This window comes from Ranitomeya imitator, chromosome 5 (assembly GCF_032444005.1).
Source record: "Ranitomeya imitator isolate aRanImi1 chromosome 5, aRanImi1.pri, whole genome shotgun sequence".
Classification (NCBI taxonomy): domain Eukaryota; kingdom Metazoa; phylum Chordata; class Amphibia; order Anura; family Dendrobatidae; genus Ranitomeya; species Ranitomeya imitator.
Window position 1 is genome coordinate 464216828 of NC_091286.1, and position 22115 is coordinate 464238942.

The window sequence follows — 22115 nt, forward strand, 5'->3', positions numbered from 1 at the left end:
AATTTGGGAGTGCAGAATTTAACTGGATTTCCTTTGGTGGGTGAGGAGCCATAACGCTTTTCCAGAGCCTTTGTGTTACCAGTAATGTGGAAGCCACCTATATTTCCATTGACAGATGACAGATGTGAGTGGTGACTTGCTTTTTTGTGTAGATTGAGTTGAAGCTTTTGTTGGGAACATTTTACATTTCATTTTGGATCACATTTATCCTGTGCTTTAGACTAAGCATTTACATTGGTGATTCCATCTAAATCTCAAAGCAACATGATTCAGATGAAATCTCAGAGGGATCAATTCCAATTTTTGGAAGACAAAATGAACAAAATACAACAATTCAGGAATTATTTTCTGTTTTTTTAATGTCATATTTTTTTTACATCGCAATACTCTGAGAGCTATAGCTTTTTTATTTTTCCACTGATGGAGCAGTATGGTGGCTTACTTATTGCAGGGCAAGATGTTGCTATATCACTTTTATCTACATTTACTTTTTGATCATGTTTTATTCCACTTTTTGTTTGGTGGTATGATGAAAAACCATAGTTTTTTGACACCTTTTAAATTTGTTTTAGTCTTTACTAGTGTAACAGTTTTATAGGTCAGATCATTTTGGATGTGGTAATACAAAATGTGTGTTTTTATTGTTTAATTTAGTTTTTTCAAAAATATTTGTATTCATTGAATTAATGTTTTTTATTTTTTTGTTCTTTATGCTCTCATTTTTTTTAAACTATTTTTACAAATTTCTAAAACTTTTTTTTATTGTTTTACCTTGTCCCAGGATGGACATCAACTTTCCCTGCTCTGCTCGCTGATCTAATACTCAGCAGTGCTTTTGTATTGCAGGGCATTAGAACAGTGATTCAGCCACTGGTAGGAGAAACATCAGCTCCTGCTCTGAGCAGGAACTTAAAAGCCTCTGTGCCTGCATGACCTCGCAGCCATCTTTTGGCCCTGGGTCACCATGGATACCATCTGCACAGAATCGCGTTGTGCTGATCGGAGTAGAGAGGGAACTCCCTCTCTCTGCAACACAATCTATGTCCCTGTAGCTATTGACAGCAACGTAAGTGGAGCTGAACACACGTTGTTGGTACTAGCACCAATCTTGGGCATTGCCACAGGGTGTTAGCTCTCATATAGCAGTGGCACCCGCATTTGATCACACTGGCGCTCGGAATGGGCCCCCACGATTGTCAAGCCATACATGCATGACAGTTTAGGGGAAGGCACTTTGTGAAGGGGTTACAGACACGGCATATTTTTTATATTTTTTAAAGTTATACATTTGAGGGACAACTCTTTTGATTTATCTGTATGCATTACTTCACCTGTTGTAATTATATTTTGTTCAGACAGGGTACTTTGCTATGAGTTTTGACTGCTTTATTAATACACTGCAATACTTTTGTATTGCAGTACATTATGCCTGTCAGACTGCCTGTCAGTAAAACACTGTCAGGCAAACTTGTCAATTCTTAAGCTGTTTACTTCCATATCAACCATAGACTTTTTTTTAAAGTACCATGCGTTAGGTGTTGGGATTCTCCTACTGCACGGGATAGATCCCAAGCCTTATCTGCCTCTGCGGTCTCCCATTTAGCTTTGGCCGCTGCGGGTGCTACTGAACATAGATATTGGTCCCAGCATCTTGCTCAGGCTCATGCTGTTCATTTGGTTACTGCTGGCTCTCCAGCCAAGTCTATGGTAACCAGCAATAGGCAGCGGCGACCGTACGCACTGGAGTCTAAGTCCAGAAATCAGCCTACTGAGCATGTCTGTGATGTGGCGTACCCTATTGGTGGTAGGACATCTCCAGCTCTGGTGATGTGGCAGCTCTGGATTGGCCCATGTGTGATGTCTCGCCCGACTGGGCACAAGTGTTTGGGGCAGAGCCTTATGTATTAAACCCCCCCAGCAGCACACATGGGTGCGCTAGTATCATTTATATGTGGCTATGTGAGTAGAGGCTATACCACTCTGTCTGCAAGTGTTGTATGTTTGTCTAGCTTTGGATCTGTACACTTAGGCAGGCAGCTAGCTTCAGTGAGGGCAATTAGCCACTTAGCTTAGCATCTGGTTCCTACATGTGTGCTGTTAGCACAGTAGAGTGTCAGAGCAATCTCAACCCTAGTCAGGGTATTTTGCAGAGCATCTATTTTGATTCTGTTTGCGATTGACACAGCTCAGTTGCAGAGCATCTGTTTCATTTTTGTGTGCGAGTGACACAACTCAATTTCAGACCATCTGTTTCATTTCTGTGTGTGAGTTTAGTTCACGAGCTTGTCCTATGAGATGTTTTACAGGACAAAGCACCTAGTACTCATTTGTACTGTTCCTTCCTGTGGAGTAACAGAGCTTAGAACTCAGCGTCCTGTTCACACAGAGTGGAATTTACCTAGTGTGTACATGTAACCTCTCGCCGTGTGTTCCGTCATTGTACACTAGCAGCAGTTTTCCATATCTGCATGGTGGACCCCAGGTTGCGATTGCACTTTATTATTTATTTTATTTACCGCAATCTGCCAACCCTAACACCATTTGAATCTACTTCCTTTGAAAATCCACTTGTATGTTGTGATCTACATTGACTGCCTTATTTTAAAGGTAAACCAGGCAAGATCAGTGTTAATTTCTATCCCAAAAATTGTATAAGGTTATAACCTGTTTTGTAAATATGTAATAAAAACTGTTCTTGACTAAGGTTTTCAAAAGGGTATGCTGATAAATAATGGATAGGATTTGCCAAAAAGCACACTTTTGAGGAATAAAATGAGATGGGGGATTCTGGTTCACTGTGCTGCTGGTGGTAAAGTAGTTGTCCCCCATTTTGGTAGTATTCAATAGTAGCTTCATTGTGTGTTTCAAGTTCATACTAAACTCTGTTTCAAAAAGAAACTGCATATCATACTTTTGTAAGAGAGTTTGGTATGAATTTGGAAATAAAACTACTAGTAAATACTACCACAGCGTGGAATGACTACATTTCCAGCAGCAGTACATTCAATCAGAAAGATCCATCTCTTTTTACTGATCAATGTATATGCAGATGAAGATTTCCTTCTGTCTTTGGGTGTGACTGCAAAAGCTGTAAATTCTAAGGGTACGTGCCCACGATCAGTAATAGCTGTGATGATAATGTGTGCAAAACTGTAAAGCGCTGCGGAATATGTTAGCGCTATATAAAATAAAAGATTATTATTTTGACACTGCGTATTTATGCAGATGTTACAGCATAGTGGATGGGATTTCTAGAAATCCCATGTCCACTATGTGCACACATGCGCCTGTGGATCACATGCGGAAACTGACATGTGACGCGACTTTAAAGATGTCAGCATGTCAATTTCTCTTGCAGAGATGCTAGTCTCCGCAACATAAATTTCATCAATAGAAATCATAGAATGTTAGAGTTGGAAGGGACTTCAAAGGTCATCGTGTCCAACCCCCTGCTCAATGCAGGATTCACTAAACCATCTCAGAGGGATGTCTGTCCAGCCTCTGTTTGAAGACTTCCATTGAAGGAGAACTCACCACCTCTCCTGGTAGCCTGTTCCACTCATTGATCACCATAACTGTCAAAAAGTTTTTTCTAATATCTAATCTGTATTTTCTCCCTTTCAGTTTCATTCCATTGTTTCTCGTGTTTCCATGTACAAATGAGAATAATGGTGATCTCTTTACACTGTGACATCCCTTCAGATTTTTGTAGACAGCTATTAAGTCTCCTCTTAGAATTCTTTTTTGAATGCGGTAAATCCGCATGGTTCAATGAACACATGCATATTTACCTGTGTTCAGTAGAACGCAGAGTTTTGGATGCAGTGAAAATACACTGCATTTAAACCGCTGCTACTTCCAGATAAAAAAGCACATACTTTGGGCATTTGTTGGGCCCACAGATGTCTGTTGAAGGTGTAGCGCATATAGCAGTACTATGAATAAAGCCTAATGCAGGAGCATCTATTTTGAAAAGGCATGCTTGTCATAAAGGGTTACCAACATATAGAGGAAGCTGCTAAATAATATATTCTAAAACAGCCACAGAGATGGCCAAATTTACGCTAGTGGAATTGAATTCTATCTGAATTTTCCAAAAATCTATATTCTCTATGATATGGATTTGTTTTTATTTACTCCCTGTGTTCTAAGCAAAACAATATTCAGTTCTCCATCATTTTGCTAAACGCTAGAGTTTTGGCAACAAAACATTTAATAAAAACTGAAGCATGGCATGTTTATTTCCAATGGTCTTGATCCTTTTCTCCCTGGTTTGATTAGTTGTGGGACAGTTGGGAGGCCTGCATAATGTAAGCTAGATTAATTTTGCCTAAATTAGTAGGTTTAGACAAGTAATTTCAATCATACGATCAGGTTTATCTTAACCAAGCAAAACAAAAAGAAATCTTTGTTAGGTAAGAGAAGAAGCTGCAAAATACAGTGGGGCAAAAAAGTATTTAGTCAGTCAGCAATAGTGCAAGTTCCACCACTTAAAAAGATGAGAGGCGTCTGTAATTTACATCATAGGTAGACCTCAACTATGGGAGACAAACTGAGAAAAAAAAATCCAGAAAATCACATTGTCTGTTTTTTTAACTTTTTATTTGCATATTATGGTGGAAAATAAGTATTTGGTCAGAAACAAAATTTCATCTCAATACTTTGTAATATATCCTTTGTTGGCAATGACAGAGATCAAACGTTTTCTGTAAGTCTTCACAAGGTTGCCACACACTGTTGTTGGTATGTTGGCCCATTCCTCCATGCAGATCTCCTCTAGAGCAGTGATGTTTTTGGCTTTTCGCTTGGCAACACGGACTTTCAACTCCCTCCAAAGGTTTTCTATAGGGTTAAGATCTGGAGACTGGCTAGGCCACTCCAGGACCTTGAAATGCTTCTTACGAAGCCACTCCTTCGTTGCCCTGGCGGTGTGCTTTGGATCATTGTCATGTTGAAAGACCCAGCCACGTTTCATCTTCAATGCCCTTGCTGATGGAAGGAGGTTTGCACTCAAAATCTCACGATACATGGCCCCATTCATTCTTTCATGTTCCCGGATCAGTCGTCCTGGCCCCTTTGCAGAGAAACAGCCCCAAAGCATGATGTTTCCACCACCATGCTTTACAGTAGGTATGGTGTTTGATGGATGCAACTCAGTATTCTTTTTCCTCCAAACACTACAAGTTGTGTTTCTACCAAACAGTTCCTGTTTGGTTTCATCAGACCATAGGACATTCTCCCAAAACTCCTCTGGATCATCCAAATGCTCTCTAGCAAACTTCAGACGGGCCCGGACATGTACTGGCTTAAGCAGTGGGACACGTCTGGCACTGCAGGATCTGAGTCCATGGTGGCGTAGTGTGTTACTTATGGTAGGCCTTGTTACATTGGTCCCAGCTCTCTGCAGTTCATTCACTAGGTCCCCCCGCGTGGTTCTGGGATTTTTGCTCACCGTTCTTGTGATCATTCTGACCCCACGGGGTGGGATTTTGCGTGGAGCCCCAGATCGAGGGAGATTATCAGTGGTCTTGTATGTCTTCCATTTTCTAATTATTGCTCCAACTGTTGATTTCTTCACTCCAAGCTGGTTGGCTATTGCAGATTCAGTCTTCCCAGCCTGGTGCAGGGCTACAATTTTGTTTTTGGTGTCCTTTGACAGCTCTTTGGTCTTCACCATAGTGGAGTTTGGAGTCAGACTGTTTGAGGGTGTGCACAGGTGTCTTTTTATACTGATAACAAGTTTAAACAGGTGCCATTACTACAGGTAATGAGTGGAGGAAAGAGGAGACTCTTAAAGAAGAAGTTACAGGTCTGTGAGAGCCAGAAATCTTGATTGTTTGTTTCTGACCAAATACTTATTTTCCACCATAATATGCAAATAAAATGTTAAAAAAACAGACAATGTGATTTTCTGGATTTTTTTTCTCAGTTTGGCTCCCATAGTTGAGGTCTACCTATGATGTAAATTACAGACGCCTCTCATCTTTTTAAGTGGTGGAACTTGCACTATTGCTGACTGACTAAATACTTTTTTGCCCCACTGTATGTTCATTACATAACTATAAATGTAATCGACCAAAAACATACAAAAACAGGAAGTTAGAGAATGTAACATTCAACGATCAGATGTTTAGTTTATACAGTAGATATAATGGATCTAATGTAAATAATATAATGTAAATCTTTTTAAATCTTTTCAAGCACTTTTTAAAATTTTTCTGATGCTGTATATCATATATCAGTCATTGCATCTGTTACTAGAAATGTGATTTTTAGCATGGTATGTTGGACTTGTAAATTCTTGAGGTTTTCATTCTATAACACAGCCGTTACTTATATTTATAGCGTTTGTTTATTACATTGCATGTACCATTTGTTAAACTGTTTAAAGAGGGAATATTACAATTAAAATTCCACTTTCTTGCCGATGAAGAGTAACAAGTGTAGGAAAATCACAGTCTGGATAACAAGTAACGTCTAATTTTACATGCTGTGAACACTTATTATAAAGCAAGCTGTCATTACATGTACCCTGAACACATGAGAGAATTACTTATATTATACCATTACAAATTACCTTTTTTAACTTTGGAGTAAGTGTTTCATTTCATTGAAATGTATGATAAAGAAATGGCAAAATGGCAATGTAGATTATTTTAGAAAGCTTAATTGTGGGCCCAAAACTAGTACCTAAAGTTAATTGCTTACAAAGTTGTGGCTATCACTTTTCCTAAATGATAAATTATTTTTCCATGAATAGGTTAAGTCCTTTTTTTCTATATGTTCTTCCTCTATATCATTCTTTACTAAATTAACAATTATATACTCTTCTTCTGTGTCTTTTTAAGGGGTTTAGTAGACTGTGGTTTCATGTACCACATCAGGTGGGAGTATCACAAAGTTCAGTGCCTTTGAGTTCCTGTTCATAAGGTTCAGAAATATTTGGTGGTGATAGTCTGACACCAGAAATTGCCGGATCACGTTCTACTACATGTGCTATAAAAAAACATATGGCACTTTGACTGATGGGTTTTCTGGCAGTAATCTCAGGACAATACCAACATAGGAAAACTGACTGAACAGCACTAGTTCACACTAGGCCGTCAGGTCAGTTACCCATCCGATTTGAGATTACCTTGACGTTTGGTGGATGGGCTCACAATTTTTGGCCAAATCTTGTGCTAAGCATCTCATGTGTTTTTTCATAGATTTCACAAGCCATTATGCTATTCACATTTCATGTATCGCACATTTCCTTGCTTTAGTACAGTTGAGTGCAGCCATTGATCTATTTGCTATGTAAGCCTTTTTTGTTATGCACCAGTTCAGACTAGATTGCTGTTCAGTCAGTTTTCCTATATTTACTATGTACTATTTTTTCTGACTTGAACGCCCCGCCCTTCACCATGCTGTGATTTTAATTACATCCAAACACAGTTGGTTCTGACCTTCCTATAAATGCAGGCTTTACCATGTTATTAGCCATAGGTAAGTGTTCACACTAGGCAGTCAGCTCAGGTACCCATCCGTTCTGAGATTACCTTGACGTTTGGTGGATGGGCTCACAATTTTTGGCCAAATCTTGTGCTAAGCATCTCATATGTTTTTTCATAGATTTCACAAGCCATTATGCTATTCACATTTCATGTATCGCACATTTCCTTGCTTTAGTACAGTTGAGTGCAGCCATTGATCTATTTGCTATGTAAGCCTTTTTTTGGTTATGCACCAGTTCAGACTAGATTGCTGTTCAGTTAGTTTTCCTATATTTACTATATTTTGAGGTTTGGCATTCATGGAGTTTAACCCCTTTCTGACATGGGACGTACTATCCCGTCGAGGTGGGGTGGGTCTCCATTGTTAGGGCTAGCGGAACGCACCAAATACAAAGACAGATAGAGTATGGTGCGTTCGCAGCCCGGGGTCCACCGTGCAGAGATGGAACCTGCTGCCAAGTAATGATGGACTATATGGCGGTACTCATAAGTATACACACGTGGGTTAAACTTCACCCAGCGTGAAGGAAGCGATCCTGTTGCGTCACAGGATCGCGGTACCGCACATAGAGCGCGAGCAAGTAGTCAGCGAACTCAACCCCAACTAGGATTGAAGTCCGATTAGACCCTTGCTGGCACAACACCGCAACTGGGTGTGTAAGGAAGCTGAATAACAATATTTAGAGCACAAGAGTGCATGCGGTGCCGCACTGACGAACGCCACTAACCACCCAGGCTTGGGTAAGAAAAGCACAGAGGAAGTGCACGGCGCCGTACTGGTGGTCACAGCAACTGGACGCTGTAATGTGTGATTCGTGCTGTAGGATAAGTCGGGCGCTAGATAGCAACCATACACCTTCCGCGAACAGACATTCAATAGGGAAGGGGTATCCAAGGACGACTTGCACTCACAACAAACACACATATGTAAATGTACACTAGCGCATGACCGTGCGGTCATGCGCAGTTTATATAGTTGCAGCACAGGAAGTGGCCACAGAAACTTTGCCCTTCCAAGACCTGCCAAGAGGACCAATGGAATGTGCTGCAGGGCCTGAGCACATGACCCTCGATCTCCAACGGGAGATCTTGCCCTGGGCATGCTCAGTGTGTGCAGACAAGGACTTAGTCCCAGAGAAGTCTGCTCGCTGCTGACCAGCACTGGCTTTAATGGCAGAAGCTGAAGAAGCAGCAGTAACTCTCTGTACAGAGTGAGACTGAGCAAGACGCTGGGACCGACGTCCCTGCTGAGCAGACTCCACTGCGGCTGGATAAGAATGGGAGACCGCAGTGGAGATGGCTCGAGATTCCCCCTGTGCAGAAGGGGGAACTCGAGACCTAACATTACCCCCCCTCCTAGGGCCCCCCCCCTCCTTGGGCCTCGCTACGCTCGAAGGCAGCAATGAGCTGTGGGGCCCGAATGTTTTCAGCAGGCTCCCATGACCTGTCCTCTGGGCCATAACCCTTCCAATCCACCAGATAGAACTTTTTGCCGCGTACCACCTTGCACCCCAAAATAGCGTTCACCTCGTAATCGTCCGTAGACGAACCCGATGTCCCGGCAGATGACTCGGAAAACTGGGACATGTATACGGGTTTCAAGAGGGACACATGAAAGGTGTCGGTGATACCCAAGCGTGGAGGAAGGGCCAGACGGTAGACCACAGGGTTAACCTGTTCGAGAACCTTGAAGGGACCCAAGTAGCGAGGAGCAAACTTAGTGGACTCAACTCGCAGCCTGATGTTACGGGCGGAGAGCCACACCAAGTCGCCAGAAGCAAAGGTCGGAGCGGGGCACCGATGAACATCGGCGGAGGACCTCATTCTCTCCTTGGAGGCCCGAATGGCATCCTGCGTGCGGTCCAAAATGTCCCGTGCCTCCACAGCCCAGTCTGCCACCCTGGAGTCAGCAGAAGACACAGGCATGGGCACAGGAACACGCGGATGCTGGCCGTAATTTAGGAGGAATGGAGTCTGACCGGTGGAGTCGGCTACGGCATTGTTAAGTGCAAACTCTGCCCACGGTAGCAAGGATGCCCAGTCATCCTGCCTGGCAGAAACAAAATGTCGTAAATATGTGACCAAGGTCTGGTTGGCCCTCTCTACCAACCCATTCGTCTCGGGATGATATGCCGAAGAGAGATTCAACTCAATACTGAGCAGACGACAAAGCTCTCTCCAGAATCGAGACGCAAACTGAGGACCCCGGGCACTAACAATTTTGTCTGGCATACCGTGTAGGCGAAAGATATGCTTGACGAACAAGACAGCCAACGCCCGTGCAGAAGGTAGCCGTGGAAGAGGCACCAAGTGCAGTTACGAGACTTGGGTAAGCCCACCACAAAGTCCATCCCGACCATCTCCCAGGGCCTGTCCGCCACCGGCAGAGTATAAAGCAAACCAGCTGGCCGTTGCCGAGGAGTCTTGTTCTTGGCACAAGAGACACACGCCAGAACATACTCTGCAACATCACGAGCCATATGCGGCCACCAGTATGTCCTCGCCAGTAACTCAGATGTCCTTTTGGTACCAAAATGTCCACCCACCCTGGACGAGTGTGCCCAAGAGAGAACCTCCGGTCGCAAACTGGATGGTACAAAAGTCTTGCCCGGAGGCACAGACTCTAGCGAAACCGGAGCTACAGTTCTCAAGCTCTCGGTGGGGACAATAAGCCGAGGCTCCTCCTCCTCCTCCGCAGATGACACAACGGAGCGAGAGAGAGCGTCGGCCCGAATGTTCTTCTCCCCAGAAAGAAAATGGAGGGTGAAATGAAACCGGGAGAAGAATAAGGACCATCTGGCCTGGCAAGAATTCAACCGCTGGGCTGTCTGCAGGTACACCAAATTTTTATGGTCTGTGAAGACTTGGAAGGGAAAACGTGCTCCCTCCAAGAGATGTCTCCACTCCGAGAAAGCCAACTTCATGGCTAGCAACTCCCTGTCCCCGATGGAATAATTCCTCTCTGCTGGTGAGAAGGTCTTGGAGAAAAAGAAGCAAGGATGCTTCCGGCCTTGAGCATCCTTTTGGAAGAGGACTGCTCCAGCACCAACAGAAGAGGCATCCACCTCCATGATAAATGGCTTATCAACATCGGGGCGATGTAGGATGGGAGCGCTAGCGAAGTGTGACTTTATAGAGTTAAAGGCCTTGGAGACCTCCTCAGACCACAATTTGGGATTCGCCCCCTTCTTGGTGAGGGCAACCAAGGGAGCTACCAAAGTTGAGAAGTGCGGAATGAACTGGCGATAATAATTAATGAACCCCATAAAGCGCTGCACCGCTTTAAGAGAATGGGGTTCCTGCCAGTCCATCACAGCCTGTAGTTTGGCAGGATCCATAGCCAATCCCTGGGCAGAGATGATGTAGCCTAGGAAAGGTAAGGACTCCTGCTCAAACATACACTTCTCCAACTTGGCATAGAGGGAGTTTGCCCGTAGGAGGTCGAAGACTTTGCAAACATCTCTCCGGTGGGAGTCAATATCTGGAGAGTAGATGAGAATATCATCCAGATAGACTATGACCGAGGTGGAAAGCATATCCCGGAAGATATCGTTCACAAAGTCTTGGAAAACGGCTGGGGCATTACAGAGCCCGAAGGGCATCACCAGATATTCATAGTGCCCATCCCTGGTGTTAAAAGCCGTCTTCCATTCGTCCCCCTCACGGATGCAAATCAGGTTGTAAGCACCCCGCAGATCTAGTTTAGTAAATACCCTTGCTCCCCGAAGCCTATCGAAGAGCTCAGATATCAAGGGCAAAGGATACTTATTTTTAACGGTGATGGCATTAAGACCCCTGTAGTCTATGCATGGACGCAATTCCCCATTCTTCTTCTGCACGAAGAAGAACCCTGCCCCAGCAGGTGACACTGACTTCCTAATGAATCCTCTTGCCAGATTTTCCTGGATGTACTGTGACATTGCCTCCGTCTCCGGGAGAGATAACGGATAGACTCGACCCCGGGGAGGCTCAGCACCAGGCAAGAGATCAATAGGACAGTCATAGGGGCGATGGGGCGGAAGGATCTCCGCCGCCTTTTTGGAGAACACGTCTGCATAAGACCAATACTGCTTGGGGAGAGAGGAAAGATCTGCGGGTACCTCTGTAGTAGCAACCTGAACGCACTCCCTCTGACACCTACCCCCACAAGATTCGCCCCATCCCAGGATTCTGCCAGAGGACCACTCAATATGAGGAGAGTGGTACCGTAGCCAAGGTATTCCCAACAGGACCTCATCAATTCCCTCAGGAATGACGAGCAGAGATATAATCTCCTGATGAGATGGCGACATGGACAGAGTAAAAGGGATGGTCTGGTGTGTAATCTGTGAGGGCAGTGTCGACCCATTCACCACTCATACTGTTACTGGTTGAGCTAGCATAACCAGGGGCATTGCGTGACGTTGGGCGAAGGCAGAAGACATAAAATTGCCCTCCGCCCCAGAATCCACGCAGAGCTCTACCGAGTGGGAGAATGAGCCTATAGTAATTGTCCCCTTAAAGGACAATTTAGAGGCAAACGTCGCCGTGTCTAGTGTACCTCCACCTACTACCACTAGACGCTGACGTTTCCTCGACCGCTGAGGACATCTGGTGGCTAGATGTCCTGACTGCTGGCAAACATGACAGACCTTGAGTGCACAAGCGGTCCGGGACTTAGATCCCGCTTGTGACACTTCCCTGGCCTCATGTGACTCAGGAACCAGGACCGGAGATTCCAGAGGTTTGGCGAAAGTAGGAGCCAGCCGAAACCTCTGCCTACACTGGGCTCGCTCTAACCTCCGCTCGTTAAAACGCAGGTCAATTCGAGTGGAGACAGTTATTAACTCCTCCAGTGTGGCAGGAATCTCCCTAGTGGCCAGAGCGTCCTTAACGTGGTCAGCCAGGCCCCTCCAAAATATGGGGATGAGAGCTTTATCCGACCAATCCAGCTCAGAAGCTAAAGTGCGGAATTGGACGGCAAACTGACTGACCAAGGACTCACCCTGAGTTAATGCCAGCAGTTGGAGCGCAGTATCATGGGTGACTTGAGGTCCTAAAAAGACCTGTTTCAGAGTGCTCAGAAACAGCGGAGCACTCTGCACCACATGAACGCCACGCTCCCACAGCGGCGTAGCCCATTCCAACGCCCTGTCCAACAAGAGAGACACTATAAATCCCACCTTAGCCCGCTCTGTGGGAAAACGTGCAGCCAGGAGCTCGAGGTGAATAGAGCACTGACTCACAAATCCCCTACAAAATTTGCTATCACCAGAAAATTTTTCTGGCAGCGGGAGGCGAGAAAATGTCGGAGCAGGGGTGGCAATGGACAGGGTTGCTGCAGCCACGCTAGCAGCCTGTACAGCAACTGCGGTAACATCCACAGCTGAGGTTGCGCTCTCAAGAGCCGCCAACCTACCCTCCAGCTGCTGGATATACCGCAAGGATTGTTGTTTGTCCGTCATTACTAGCCAGACCCTGGCGCTAGTGTAATGTTAGGGCTAGCGGAACGCACCAAATACAAAGACAGATAGAGTATGGTGCGTTTGCAGCCCGGGGTCCACCGTGCAGAGATGGAACCTGCTGCCAAGTAATGACGGACTATATGGCGGTACTCATAAGTATACACACGTGGGTTAAACTTCACCCAGCGTGAAGGAAGCGATCCTGTTGCGTCACAGGATCGCGGTACCGCACATAGAGCGCGAGCAAGTAGTCAGCGAACTCAACCCCAACTAGGATTGAAGTCCGATTAGACCCTTGCTGGCACAACACCGCAACTGGGTGTGTAAGGAAGCTGAATAACAATATTTAGAGCACAAGAGTGCATGCGGTGCCGCACTGACGAATGCCACTAACCACCCAGGCTTGGGTAAGAAAAGCACAGAGGAAGTGCACGGCGCCATACTGGCGGTCACAGCAACTGGACGCTGTAATGTGTGATTCGTGCTGTAGGATAAGTCGGGCGCTAGATAGCAACCATACACCTTCCGCGAACAGACATTCAATAGGGAAGGGGTATCCAAGGACGACTTGCACTCACAACAAACACACATATGCAAATGTACACTAGCGCATGACCGTGCGGTCATGTGCAGTTTATATAGCAGCAGCACAGGAAGTGGCCACAGAAACTTTGCCCTTCCAAGACCTGCCAAGAGGACCAATGGAATGTGCTGCAGGGCCTGAGCACATGACCCTCGATCTCCAACGGGAGATCTTGCCCTGTGCATGCTCAGTGTGTGCAGACAAGGACTTAGTCCCAGAGAAGTCTGCTCGCTGCTGACCAGCACTGGCTTTAATGGCAGAAGCTGAAGAAGCAGCAGTAACTCTCTGTACAGAGTGAGACTGAGCAAGACGCTGGGACCGACGTCCCTGCTGAGCAGACTCCACTGTGGCTGGATAAGAATGGGAGTCAATAAGCAAAAGAGTCGAGCGCACTGCTAATAACAAATGCCAATAGATACAAAACTATGAGGGTGCGGAAGCAGCAATAAACATAAACTATGTAACAAAAAAGAAAAGCATTACTGCAAAAATACGCACTCCATCAAAGAATACAAACAAAATAAATAAGATAAATAGACTGATTTTATTAACAGATCAAAAAAACACACTACAAAACGATAAAAACACAATTAAAAACAAGTAGACAACATCATAATAAGGCGACTAAACACAGACCAATTGGCTCATGGGGTATATGCGCTAGTAATGCCTAGAAAAAAATCAAAAAATCGTGCCATATAGGTCCCTAAAGAACCAATCAAAAAATAGTGAAAATAAGGCACAAAGATTTAATCTATAACAATAAAAATAGGCAAGATATGAGCCAAAGAAAGGGCTGAGAAGCCACCAATATACAATAATATCACTAGATATTTAAAGCATAAATAGGAGGAAACCCCCCATAGTAATACAACCTGGTGGTACGATGTCCCCACGCGTATCGCCTGGCAGACCAGGCTTCGTCAGGGAAGGTGCCATTTGAGCTGTCTATCAGCCTTAAATACTATTAACAGATTAACCTAATCCAGTTCCGGTGTGGGCCGGCGACATGAGGTAGGAGGACCATAAACAACTGGGAAACAAGTTGCAGGAGAGGTAAGGATAGAGCGCCAACACCCAACATCAGCAGGCGTGCAATTAGCAGGTAAACATAAGCACATAGGAAACAAGCCGCAGAAATGACTCACATAGAGCGCCACAGCGCATAACGTCAGCAAGCGTCCAAGAGATGGTAACCAAGGCGCAAAGCGCCTGCGCCGATGACTAGCGAGCCGGAGTGAGCCGCGCGTGCGCAAAGAGCCCCAAAGGGATAACAGAGGAAAAATAACCAAGGCGCATGGCGCCTGCGCCGATGAATAGCGACCCAGAATAGACCACACATGCGCAAAGACCACAAAGGAATAGCAGATACGGCAACATGCCATATACTAGAATAGGGACGTGAGGACTAATGCGTCCGTGGCAACGATGTATATATAAGTGCCAGTATACAAAAAGGGGCTCATAATAAATCCCACCCTCACAAAGAGGAGGGGAAAAAAGGCATATGGGCTGCGAAACAATATATATATGTGGGCTGCAAAAAGATAAAAAAAAAAAAAAAATTGACCTTCTCAATAGGAACTCTCACAACATCGTGCTGACTCATTTCCTCTCTCCCTCTACAGCGACCATTTTGGACCTGCAGGTTATGGCTACGGATGGGGTACTTACTACCAAGTTGTTCCGGAAGCCCACTGCGACGAACAGTCTTCTGGATTACAGGAGCTTCCATCCTGTGCATACTAAGAACGGGGTACCTGTTGGACAGTTCTTAAGAATCAGGAGGAACTGTACTTCGGATTTGGATTTCCATCAAGAGGCTCGTATATTAACCAATAGGTTTAAGCAGCGGCATTATCCACGGAGGAGCATTGCTACAGCCTTCCAGCGGGCTAATGCCCATACGCAGGAGTCTTTGCTGCTGCCACAAAAAAAGGTACGGGACAACAAATTGAGATTTGTTACCGGTTTTAACAGTGACTGGTCACAAATTAGAGATATTCTTCAGAGGCATTGGGGTATTCTTATCACCGACTTATCTACATCTAGGGTGGTTACCGATCAACCACAGCTTACTGCTAGGAGAGCGCCCAACTTCAGGGATCTCCTGACCAATAGTCACTATAGGCGGCAGACAGTCAGGTTGCATCGGGGTATTGAGCTCCATGGTTCCTTTGCATGTGGCAACTGCAATATTTGTTCTTACATGTGTCCAACGAAGGATTTTTTTGTGAATCCTACGGACCAGAGTAGACACAGGTTACGATCCTATATTAATTGTAGAACCACTCTTGTCATTTATGCCATCATGTGCCCCTGCCAAAGTGTGTATGTCGGCCAGACATCTCAGGAGCTTAGGCGCCGCATACAAAAACACTTTTCTACCATTAATTTGGCACGAAGTGACTCCCTGAAGGGTAAAGTGCTCACCCCGGTGGCGTCCCATTTTCTGTCCCAACATGGAGGTCAGGTCACCAACACTAGGGTCATTGGTTTAGATAGGATTCATATGTCTAATAGAGGTGGGGAGTATAGACAACTTCTTTTACGGATGGAATCTAAATGGATTTTTAACCTTCGTTCTATCACCCCTGCAGGCCTCAATGAAGAACTGCTATTCACTGGATTCCTCGGTTGACTTCCTGTTTTCGGGATTAGCACATTTTGGCTGGAGCCGTTTTCCCCGCTTAGGACAAGTGGTCATTGGGTCACTCTTTACAGCTTGGTTGACGTCCGCTGTCGGTGGCATCTTTATTGTTATCATGTGCTTACACATTTCTTTTGTTCCATTTGGATGTGTGCCTTTACTCCTAGTTGTTTGCCTTTTATAGAGGGATTTTTTTCCCTTATATTTTGGTTTCCACCTACACCTAGGTCTGGCTCAAGGGGTGCGCTCATTAGACTTTATAAAGTTCATTGGCTCATGGGTTGTATTTTTATTTATTTATTTCTTACATATATACCTTTTCAGTCCTTATTTTGTCTTATTGTCTCTATTATTTTTGAATGTGTTATCATATAATATGGTCGGTTTTTTGTATTATTTATCCACCTTTATTATTCTCTGAATTCAGCAGGAAAAAAGAAAGAAACCAGAACTTATCGTTCCTAATCACGTCTGACCACTTTTAACTAACAACCTTTATTATTCTCTAATAAACTTATATTCTGGATTCAGTTCTATGCGCAAATATTTGATGTTTGTATGCGTTACTTTCATGCACAAATATTTTATATTTGCAATGCGTTGTCTCATTTTTGGATTTGTTTGGATGTATGTGAGATGTGCTTATGGTTGCCCCTGGGGGATGTCTGGGTCTGAATGGCTCTACATGTGCATTATTTGTGTTCCTTGATTTTATAATTTATTTATTTATTTATTTATTTTTTTAAATTTTTTTTTTTTTTTTTTTAAATCAAAATTTTTTTTTTTTTTTTTTTAATCTTTTTGCAGCCCACATATATATATTGTTTCGCAGCCCATATGCCTTTTTTCCCCTCCTCTTTGTGAGGGTGGGTTTTATTATGAGCCCCTTTTTGTATACTGGCACTTATATATACATCGTTGCCACGGACGCATTAGTCCTCACGTCCCTATTCTAGTATATGGCATGTTGCCGTATCTGCTATTCCTTTGTGGTCTTTGTGCATGTGTGGTCTATTCTGGGTCGCTATTCATCGGCGCAGGCGCCATGCGCCTTGGTTATTTTTCCTCTGTTATCCCTTTGGGGCTCTTTGCGCATGCGCGGCTCACTCCGGCTCGCTAGTCATCGGCGCAGGCGCATTGCGCCTTGGTTACCATCTCTTGGACGCTTGCTGACGTTATGCGCTGTGGCGCTCTATGTGAGTCATTTCTGCGGCTTGTTTCCTATGTGCTTATGTTTACCTGCTAATTGCACGCCTGCTGATGTTGGGTGTTGGCGCTCTATCCTTACCTCTCCTGCAACTTGTTTCCCAGTTGTTTATGGTCCTCCTACCTCATGTCGCCGGCCCACACCGGAACTGGATTAGGTTAATCTGTTAATAGTATTTAAGGCTGATAGACAGCTCAACTGGCACCTTCCCTGACGAAGCCTGGTCTGCCAGGCGATATGCGTGGGGACATCGTACCACCAGGTTGTATTACTATGGGGGGTTTCCTCCTATTTATGCTTTAAATATCTAGTGATATTATTGTATATTGGTGGCTTCTCAGCCCTTTCTTTGGCTCATATCTTGCCTATTTTTATTGTTATAGATTAAATCTTTGTGCCTTATTTTCACTATTTTTTGATTGGTTCTTTAGGGACCTATATGGCACGATTTTTTGATTTTTTCTAGGCATTACTAGCGCATATACCCCATGAGCCAATTGGTCTGTGTTTAGTCGCCTTATTACATCTAGGTATGGTCTTTATCACCTGTGTTGTTGTGATGTTGTCTACTTGTTTTTAATTGTGTTTTTATCGTTTTGTAGTGTGTTTTTTTGATCTGTTAATAAAATCAGTCTATTTATCTTATTTATTTTGTTTGTATTCTTTGATGGAGTGCGTATTTTTGCAGTAATGCTTTTCTTTTTTGTTACATGGATAAGAATGGGAGACCGCAGCGGAGATGGCTCGAGATTCCCCCTGTGCAGAAGCGGGAACTCAAGACCTAACACCCATGACCACGGACGGGATAGTACGTCCAGCGCGATCGGCGGCGCTCACGGGGGGAGCGCCGCCGATCGCGGCCGGGTGTCAGCTGCCTATCGCAGCTGACATCCGGCACTATGTGCCAGGAGCGGTCACGGACCGCCCCCGGCACATTAACCCCTGGCACACCGCGATCAAAGATGATCGCGATGTGCCGGCGGTGCAGGGAAGCATCGCGCAGGGAGGGGGCTCCCTGCGGGCTTCCCTGAGCCCCCCGCAGCAACGCGATGTGATCGCGTTGCTGCGAGGGTCTTACCTCCCTCCCTCCCTGCTCCAGGCCTGGATCCAAGATGGCCGCAGATCCGGGTCCTGCAGGGAGGGAGGTGGCTTCACAGAGCCTGCTCAGAGCAGGCACTGTGAAGCAGCCTGCACTGCTCTCAGATCGGTGATCTGTCAGAGTGCTGTGCAAACTGGCAGATCACCGATCTGTATTGTTCCCCCCTGGGACAAAGTAAAAAAGTAAAAAAAAATTTTTTCAAATGTGTAAAAAACAAATAAAAAAAAATATTCCAAAATAATGAAAAAAAAAAAAAATATTATTCCCATAAATACATTTCTTTATCTAAATAAAAAAAAACAAAAACAATAAAAGTACATATATTTAGTATCACCGCGTCCGTAACGGCCCGACCTATAAAACTGGCCCACTAGTTAACCCCTTCAGTAAACACCGTAAGAAAAAAAAAAAAAACGAGGCAAAAAACAACGCTTTATTATCATACCACCGAACAAAAAGTGGAATAACACGCGACAAAAAAGACAGATATAAATAACCATGGTACCACTGAAAGCATCATCTTGTCCCGCAAAAAACGAGCCGCCACACAGCAACATCAGCAAAAAAATAAAAAAGTTATAGTCCTCAGAATAAAGCAATGCAAAAATAATTATTTTTTCTATAAAATAGTTTTTATCGTATAAATGCGCCAAAACATAAAAAAAATATAAATGAGGTGTCGCTGTAATCGTAGTGACCCGAAGAATAAAACTGCTTTATCCACTTTACCAAACGCGGAACGGTATAAACGCCTCCCCCAAAAGAAATTCACGAATAGCTGGTTTTTGGTCATTCTGCCTCACAAAAACCGGAATAAAAAGCGATCAAAAAATGTCACGTGCCCGAACATGTTACCAATAAAAACGTCAACTCGTCCCGCAAAAAACAAGACCTCACATGACTCTGTGGACCAAAATATGGAAAAATTATAGCTCTCAAAATGTGGTAACGCAAAAAATATTTTTTGCAATAAAAAGCGTCTTTCAGTGTGTGACGGCTGCCAATCATAAAAATCCGCTAAAAAACCCACTATAAAAGTAAATCAAACCCCCTTCATCACCCCCTTAGTTAGGGAAAAATTAAAAAAATGTATTTATTTCCATTTTCCCATTAGGGCTAGGGTTAGGGTTAGGGCTAGGGTTAGGGCTAGGGTTAGGGATAGGGTTAGGGCTAGGGCTAGGGATAGGGTTAGGGCTAGGGTTAGGGCTAGTGTTAGGGCTAGGGTTAGGGTTAGGGCTAGGGTTAGGGCTAGGGTTAGGGCTAGGGCTAGGGCTAGGGTTAGGGTTAGGGCTAGGGTTAGGGCTAGGGCTAGGGTTAGGGCTACAGTTTGGGTTGGGGCTAAAGTTAGGGTTCGGGTTGGGGATAAAGTTACAGTTAGGGTTTAGATTACATTTACAGTTGGGAATAGGTTTGGGATTAGGGTTAGGGGTGTGTCAGGGTTAGAGGTGTGGTTAGGGTTACTGTTGGGATTAGGGTTAGGGATGTGTTTAGATTAGGGTTTCAGTTATAATTGTGGGGTTTTCACTGTTTAGGCACATCAGGGGCTCTCCAAACGCGACATGGCGTCCGATCTCAATTCCAGCCAATTCTGCGTTGAAAAAGTAAAACAGTGCTTCTTCCCTTTCCGAGCTCTCCCGTGTGCCCAAACAGGGGTTTACCCCAACATATGGGGCATCAGCGTACTCAGGACAAATAGGACAACAACGTTTGGGGTCCAATTTCTCCTGTTACCCTTGGGAAAATACAAAACTGGGGGCTAAAAAATAATTTTGGGGGGAAAGATTTTTTTTTTTAATTTTCACGGCTCTGCGTTACAAACTGTAGTGAAACACTTGGGGGTTCAAAGCTATCACAACACATCTAGATGAGTTCCTTTGGGGGTCTAGTTTCCAAAATGGTGTCACTTGTGGGAGGTTTCTACTGTTTAGGTACATTAGGGGCTCTGCAAATGCAACGTGACACCTGCAGACCATTCCATCTAAGTCCTCATTCCAAATGGAGCTCCTTCCCTTCCGAGCCCTCCCATGCACCCAAACAGTGGTTCCCCCCCACATATGGGGTATCAGCGCACTCAGGACAAATTGGACAACAAATTGAGGGGTCGAATTTCTCCTGTTAACCTCGGGAAAATACAAAACTGAGGGCTAAAAAATAATTTTTGTGGGAAAAAATTTTTGTTTTATTTTTACGGCTCTCCATTATAAACTTCTGTGAAGCCCTTGATGGGTCAAAGCGCTCAGCACACATCTAGATAAGTTCCTAAGGGGGTCTACTTTCCAAAATGGTGTCACTTGTGGGGGGTTTCTACTGTTTAGGTACATTATGGGCTCTGCAAACGCAATGTGACACCTGCAGACCATTCCATCTAAATCTGCATTCAAATGGCACTCCTTCCCTTCCGAGCCCTCCCATGTGCCCAAACAGTGGTTCCCCCTACATATGGTGTATCATCACACTCAGGACAAATTGGGCAACAAATTTTGGGGTCCAATTTCTCTTGTTACCCTCGGGAAAATGCAAAACTGGGGGCTAAAAAAATAATTTTTGTGGGAAAAAAATTTTGTTTTATTTTTACGGCTCTGCATTATAAACTTCTGTGAAGCACTTGGTGGGTCAAAGTGCTCACCACACCTCTAGATAAGTTCCTTAGGGGGTCTACTTTCCAAAATGGTGTCACTTGTGGGGGGTTTTAATCTTTAGGCACATCAGTGGCTCTTCAAACGCAACATGGCGTTCTATCTCAATTCCTGTCAATTTTGCATTGAAAAGTCAAACGGCGCTCCTTCCCTTCCGAGCTCTCCCATCCGCCCAAACAGTGGTTTACCCCCACATATGGGCTATCAGCGTACTCAGGACAAATTGCACAAAAAGTTTTGGGGTCCAATTTCTTCTCTTACCTTTGGGAAAATAAAAAATTGGGGGCGAAAAGATAATTTTTGTGAAAAAATATGATTTTTTATTTTTACGGTTCTACATTATAAACTTCTGTGAAGCACTTGGTGGGTCAAAGTGCTCACCACACCTCTAGATAAGTTCCTTAGGGGGTCTACTTTCCAAAATGGTGTCACTTGTGGGGAGTTTCAATGTTTAGGCACATCAGTGGCTCTTCAAACGCAACATGGCGTCCCATCTCAATTCCTGTCAATTTTGCATTGAAAAGTCAAACGGCGCTCCTTCCCTTCCGAGCTCTCCCATCCGCCCAAACAGTGGTTTACCCCCACATATGGGCTATCAGCGTACTCAGGACAAATTGTACAACAACTTTTGGGGTCTAATTTCTTCTCTTACCCTTGGGAAAATAAAAAATTGGGGGCGAAAAGATAATTTTTGTGAAAAAATATGATTTTTTATTTTTACGGTTCTACATTATAAACTTCTGTGAACCACTTGGTGAGTCAAAGTGCTCACCACACCTCTAGATAAGTTCATTAGGGGGTCTACTTTCCAAAATGGTGTCACTTGTGGGGGGTTTCAATGTTTAGGCACATCAGGGGCTCTCCAAACGAAACATCTCAATTCCAGTCAATTTTGCATTGAAAAGTCAAATGGCGCTCCTTTGCTTCCGAGCTCTGCCATGCACCCAAACAGTGGTTTACCCCCACATGTGGGGTATTGGCATACTCAGGACAAATTGTA